The sequence below is a fragment of the Lactuca virosa genome, chromosome 4 (genome assembly GCF_052849685.1).
Source record: "Lactuca virosa cultivar CGN04683 chromosome 4, Lactuca_virosa_CGN04683_v6, whole genome shotgun sequence".
In the NCBI taxonomy this organism is placed as follows: Eukaryota; Viridiplantae; Streptophyta; class Magnoliopsida; order Asterales; family Asteraceae; genus Lactuca; species Lactuca virosa.
Window position 1 is genome coordinate 238442450 of NC_136429.1, and position 7949 is coordinate 238450398.

A 7949-nucleotide genomic window follows, 5' to 3' on the forward strand; every position below is an offset into this window, starting at 1 on the left:
CAAGATAATTCAAATCATCAATCTTCAAGAAATTAGCATGAACATAAAACTAATACAAATCTTGAAATTATGACAATTCTCTTTAAAATTGGATTAGCATGAACATTACCACATCAAAAACAGGTTTATATATTCAAAAACAGCTTAGGGTAATGTTCCTAGTCCAATTCCAGCCTTAAAAGTCGAAAATATGCTGTCAGGGGCTCCTACTCGTCGAGTCTATGAACCTACTCGACGAGTAGGATGAATTTCTTCATGGACTTGGCGAGTTCATCAGTGGACTCGGCGAGTCCAGTGCCCAGACAACCAAAAAATCGATTTTTTTTAAGCTTTTTCAGCAATTTGCATCAAATATAATTGAAAACAAGCCTTGGCTCTGATACCACTGAAGGGTTTTGAGCATTCTAACACTCCTATGGTGTACATGCAACCCTAAATACCTTGAATCTATTTTTCTCTATTATACATGCAAATATCAATTTTCCAAGGTATTGTTCTAACTAGCATAATATGAAGTACATATAATATAAATTCTAGTAGAATTACATACCTCTTTGTTGTAGCTTGATTCCATGGAGCTTAAAAGCCTAGTGCCTCAAGTGTGACACCTCAAATGGTTCACACAACATCACCCACATCTTGGAATAACTTGAGAGAAAAGGTTCCTATGCTCAAACCGGCTAGCCCTCATGTGTACACACACTCTAGTGCCAATTTCTTGAGCCATGGGGTCCTTATATATTGTGGCTATTAGGGTTACTCCATGTAACCCATGTCTTTCCATATTCTTCATGCTCCATGGGTTAAAACCTCCATGGAGTATCCATGGGTTACTCCATGGGTTTACCCTAACATGAAGAACTATGGATCATAAGCCCACATATATAAGAATGAATGATTTACACAATCAATACCCATATATTTAATTAGTCTCCTTTTTATCACAAAATTAATTCCAAATTAATTCTTGATCAATACTAATTAAATAACATGATTTCATATTAATATATTAGAACTTATAATATATTAACAAATCATAAATATCATTTTTTCACAAAAGTCTATCCAAATTGTTCCGATGCCATGCAACTCAAATGGACCATGTCAATCGGGTCAAGTACATACCAATTATAGTTATGGACTTAGACACTAATCCAACACATGTCATACCCATCGATTGTCCTTATGACTTCCTTGAACGGAACAACGTTAAACCATGTCAAAGCACAACAATTCCTACACTTCAAGTCCCAAATATGTATCTCAGGTCTAAGAATACAAAGATACAACCTTGATCAAAACATCACTCTTGACTACGATCCATAACGTGATTTTGATGCAGGTCAAGTCCAATACTTATTCTCCTAATCAAGTACCTATGAAGTTGGTAGCAGCTCTTGTTATCCTCATCTCCATGAGAATCCACCAATCCACTCATATTAGTCTTACTTCATAGATGCTCCCACAACTATGAACAACTATGGACATTTAGAATAACCTAGTTATTCAAGGATTTAAACATGTTAATATAGAACACAAGAATTATTCAATGAAAGACTCATATCCGATATATCAATTCATTACAATATATGTTAGGGACGAGCGTGGGACGGAACCGGTACCGACCCGTACCGTTCCCAATTTCCTGAAAACCGAATTTGATCGAAAGTCAATCCCGAGTACTGAACCGAATTAACATCATCGGTACCGATACAGGGAATGATACCCGTTTTCGGTACTAGTACCGGTACCGGTGGTACCGAATCCCGAATTTCATGTATTTGGAGTACCGAGTACCGTCCCATATTTTTAAATTCGGTAGGGTTCGGTATCGGTTCCGGTACGGGATCGGGATTTGGGACAAACTGCTCATCCCTAATATATGTTACTTGTATTGTTCCAATATCCAAATACTAAATTTCAATCAAATACATCTACTTATATCAACTAGGCCCTATAGCACCAGCTTAACTTTCATGCTTTAGCTAATGTAGGAGCTTTGTTAAGTAGATTTGTCAAACTTGATTTGTATAAATTTGTGAATATAAACATATTCAGTTTATATATATATATATATATATATATATATATATATATATATATATATATATATATATATATATATATATAAAAGTCATGTATAAAGAAAACTATTGAGAATGTGTTAGATGCTTAAATATGACTTAGATACCAATAATTGGGCAATGAAATTATTCATAGTCATAATGAACTATACATCAAGCATCTTTGTATGTGGTTCTCCAAACCACAAGGTACTCTAACTCTGATGTGTAACTATAATTAAAATCTTCATGGAAGTACTGGAGAAATACTAAATTGAGAATCAAGATTCAAGAATCATCATATATGTGCAATGGCTTAGGATGATTAATTGAGGAAGAAGATAAATATAGGAGACGATAGATAAGAAGTGAAAGTGAAAGAAGCGTTTATCTTATTAATTGTGTCAAATGAAAAAAATAAAAAGATCGTGTTCCACTTAGTTCTACCTATTTTGGTGAGACTATTTTTTTACTGAGTAGTCCCATTGGACTTGGTCAAAATTCCATTTAGTTCATGTTCTACTCCTCCCAAACATCATCCAAAAAAAATTCTTATGTTTTGTCCCACTCTTCTTCCCACCAAACACCAAACCGGGCCTAATAGAATATAATGACTTTTTTGCATGTGTATCAAAATATATTATATTTTTATTATTTTAATATTATTTTATTATCTTAATATGTTTATTCTGTCTAAGCAACTATATTATATTATATTAATCTTATGGTATTTTCTTTGTCCAACAAAAAACATCTATTATGAAAATAGCTTTTTTTTTTTTCCAAAAATTAATCTTTTTTATAATAATTTTGTCAAACAGATTGTATTATCTTACATTAATTTTATAATATTTTAATTGTCTGATACAAAATATAAAAAGATCAATGTAAGATAATACAGTTAGACACAAACATTATAAAAATGATTAATTTTTAGAAGAAACAAATTATTTCCATAATATATATATATATATATATATATATATATATATATATATATATATATATATATATATATATTGAGAAAGAAAATATAATAACATTAATGTAATATATACATTTTGTTAGACAGAAAAAATATACTAAAATAATAAGTTTATATTAATATATATAAATATATATATATATATATATATATATATATATATATATATTCAAAAAAAATCCTTATATTTTGATAATATATGCGAAAAAGTCATCATATTTTGTTCGTGACCGGTTTACCGGGTAAAATGGTCATATTCCAAACAGTTGTCGGTTTTTGGGGCTTTTATATATATATATATATATATATATATATATATATATATATATATATATATATATATATATATATATATATAATGACCAAATCGATTATGAGGCCAAAATACAACAAGTTTTATGTAGAGTTCTCTATAATATAACAAAAAAATAGTTAAATCTTTTAGAGTAGATTGTATGATCTATTTGAAAATGGTATAACTATTAAATAAACATAAAAAGGAATGTGGTATGATAATGAAACTACGTTATTGATCTTTTAAAAAGAAATATATGTATAGGTTGTATTTTCATAGTTTTTTTTTTTCAATAAAAGACCTAATATTTTATTTATCTTTTCTTCATTTTAGACCTAAAATATATTTTTATCAAAAAATTACTCTGTTTTTACCTATTATTTGTTATTTGATACCTAAAACCGACTACAAATAGGTAAATTGGTTTTTTCAATAATAGACCCTCCATTTCGTATTTTCTTCTGTTTTAGACCTAAAACCTTTTTTTTTTAAAAACCCAACTTTAACATATTCATTGTTATTTCGTTAATGGAACAGGATACCAACAAGTAACCCTATATACCTCTAACGCATGTGCGTCCTAAGCATCAATCACCTAAAATATTATCTTACTCAAAAGTCACATGTCATGTTTATGCCTCTTATTACATATTAGTGTTGGATTAGGTGTCTAAGCTCATAACTATAATTGGTATATACTTAAATTGATAGTAGCACAGTCCTTTTGGGTTGCCCTCAAGACTAACAACTTGATAGGATGATTTTGGAGAAAGATGATTAGTTTATTAATATGATTAATAAGTTGAAATAGATGATTTTTTAATGTATTATGAAAATAATATATTAATTAGAAATAGTAATATTTAATTAATTATTAGTCATAAATTAATTAGAATTAATTTCGGGATTAAAGGAATTAATTAAAAGTGCATGGACTAAATTGTAATTGTTTAATAGTTGAGCAAGAGGCAATCTAGAACCATCCATATGGTGGGGACAATTTCTTGGGGCATAAGGCTTTCTAGAATAATCTGTGGTGGATAAACAGTGAAGTGGATAATTACCCGGTTAAAGACTATCTTGGATTTGGGTTTATCTATGGTTTCCTGACTGCACTATAAATAGGGAGTAACCTTATGAATTTCAGCAATCTGTTTTCTTTGGAAGACCTGGCCAAAAATTTCATCCTCTCATCTCGTTCTCAATCATTCTTACTTGCTAGTGTTGGGTGTGACCCATTAGTGGCGCGACATTGATGGTGCTTGCTCTCAAGGCTTCAACAACACAAGGAATTTGGATTGTCATTGCTATACAGTGATCAAGGTATGATTATACTAACCCTAATTGTGAATTTCGAAATTGTAGAAGCATGCTAGGGTTTTATGTTTTGTTGTTCAAGTTGTATGTTCAATTAGAGAAAACGTATATCAAATTATTTAGGGTTACAGGCACACATAAGATTGTTTGTTATGCTCAAAACTCATCGGTGGTATCAGAGAGTAGGTTTAGTTTTCTATTGAATTGATACAACGATGAACTTGAACAAGGAGGAGTAAACAGAATCGTCATTTTGTTCATCAAACACGTCGTGGTGTTCTTTGAACACGACGTGTTGGTCTGCAACACGACGTGATGATCTTCTAACACGACGTGTTGAGCTGTCAGATCCGAATTTTTCTGCTTTATCTGCCTAAATCTGCTTTTATATGATAATTATTTGCTATAATTATCCTCCAAATCCGATTTTGGTGTATATATGATGATAAATTAAAAGCCTAGAAGTTAGGATATGAACATTTGAGTTAATTAATTGTTTTGTTGATTAATATGATTATTTTAAGTGTATAAATATATCTAGATATTAACTGAATTAAATAATTAATGTCAAATAATAATTGGTATTTTGAAAAGTTTAAAATACATCCATATGGTTTTTATTATTAATTTAATTAAAAGATAATTAATAAATTCATAAATGGTTTAAATTAAATTAAATTAAAAGTTTAATTTGTTAAAAGATTAAACTCTTGCAATTTTAAAATGTTTTAAATTTCACCTTATACTATATATATTATTAAAAGTTTAATCCATATTATACGTATAAGAAAAGTCAGTCGAACCGCTAGTACGCCTCATTCACGAAGCCATAGTATAAGGGGAGTTTAAGGAAGCGGCATGTAAAATGACCACCATTGGGTATCCATTCTTACCCACCGCTCTCTTGTTTGGTGGAGGGTCGTTAGCCGAACGGGTTTGATAGGAAAAAATTAATGTCATTAAAAGTATAATGATATAAAGTAACTAAACTATTTTAAATCTCACTCTTACTTACTTTAGGAAAATGTGAATTTGTATGCTAATCCATGAAATTGCACATTACACTTTATGAGTCGTTAGTGGAGTGTGTGTGGTTAACCGGCACACTAATGTGGGACTAATAAAGTTGGTAACGGGTGTCTCGAAAAATTATCATTGATTAATGGAGCGCGTGTGGTTAACTGGCACATTAAAACGAGATAATAAATGACATCGATAGTACCAGGCTAATTTGCATGGTTATTCACATCTCGTTTGTGATCTTCGACATCCCAGTCGCAAAAGTGAGAGCATAAGCGAGATTAAACATGTCATTGAATAGTTCAATGAATCTCAAAAGATCTAGCAGATTCATGAGATTGAAATTGGTAAATGCTTTACCTATCTAAAATAGATTCGAATTTGATTACGGCATCCCTCTTCAAAGTTTGAATCGAAAATATGGGTCCTAGCCTTAATTTAATTTTATGGGTTAATAATTAAGGATTAAAATCAACTAACTTGAGTTTCTCATTTTATAGATGTCAAGTTCAGACAACAATGCTCTTCGTCGTTCTTTGGGAAGTGTTTTTCCTCTTCCTTCTGAAGATGATCTTTTACATGTTGATCAAGGTGAAAGAATGTTCCCTTCTTCAGGCAATGGTGGAAATGGAAATCATGCTTCTTCAACTCTTCCACCTCCTCCTCCAGTGACTCTCCCTAAGTCATGTTTTCTTCAAACTGAAAAGTACGAAGTTACTTAAGCCCTGTTGGCATGCAAACATCAAGATGGAAAATATGTGTGTACGCATGTTCTGAATATGAATTGACAGATTGGGTATGTTAGGTGTCGTTTTCCCAAGGGAGCTAGCCATTAACTTGGTTCTACTTTCGCTTCCTGAGTTATATAGTTAGTTCATTAAATACTACTATATGAGAGACCACGACGTGACCCTAATTGATCTAACACATATGTTGATTATTGCTGAAGCAGAAATGCTTAAGAGCACAAGTCAAGAAAAGGTGTTTGCAAGATCTGAGTCCCAAATTTCCATGGACATTGACAATGGCAACAATGGTAGTCCAGAAAAGGTTTCTCTTGACCATATGGTAAAGAGAAAGGCTAGTTCTGAGATAGTTCCATGTGCTGACCCCAAGGAGTCCATATGTTTCTATTGCCAATCGAAGGGGCATTGGTTGCGAAGCTGCCCAAACTACCTGAAATATCTAAGAGATGGTAAAGTCAAGTCATATAACTCCACTTCAGGTACATCCATTCTCTAACTCCATTATTATTTTAATAAGTTCCTATACTAAATAAGTCTTAAGGAGAAGTACTTAAAGGAACCTTAAGTCTACACTGCACCATGCATAAGAAGATAAGAGAAAGCCTAGAAAAAACTCCTGTCATTTTAAAGGAAAAGAAGAATAAAAGATCAAACTAGTTTAAAATCCTTTAGTCTATTTATATACATACACACGAGTGGTAAGTCCATGCTTCCAATTAATGCTAAGCATGGAGATGTAAGGAAGTATGATGTGTAAGATGGAACTCAAGCAAGTAACCCCCATTCTTCCCTTACATTTTCGGCCTTACACACTGAACATAAGAGTGATGTGACTTTCAATAGCATTTGTGAATTAATATGTACAAGTATTAATATTAATGAACTTAAATAGGTCCAAAAATATGTACATAACTTATTAATTCATACCTTATGAATTACTAGTTGTTTTTCACATTAGAAAATATTATTTCCACGAGTAATAATTTCCTAATTAAATACAAGTATTGATGGTATTTATTAATAATCAAATTACTAATAAATAATCAATTAGTGATAACTTGTTATAAGGTGTGACCCTATAGGATCATATGTCATTAGCAAATATCATTCTATGATGACTCTTGGGCATCTAGATCTTTTATCCCACTTGCACAAGACTCACCATATATTGATATAGATTGTGTTGAACGTCTAGCAACATTTCACTGCCCCCAATAACATACGACAGAAATGTCACTCATCAACATCCATTCCCAAAAGCTCAATGCTCCAATTGATGTATAAGGTAAGTTTATCAGTTATCCCATTTGTTACAAATATCATGTTACTAGTTATCCCTTTTGTTACAAACATCATGTTGAACATGAGACTTGGATCGCAATCAATCTTATTTGGAGTTAAACTCTGGGTAACGCCCGTTATATATCTAACTCTCAACACATAAGGTAAAAAATCTCATCTCGACTACATACGACTCTCGTATAGTTCGTACCATACCTGAAAATTGTCTTTATAACCGTCTG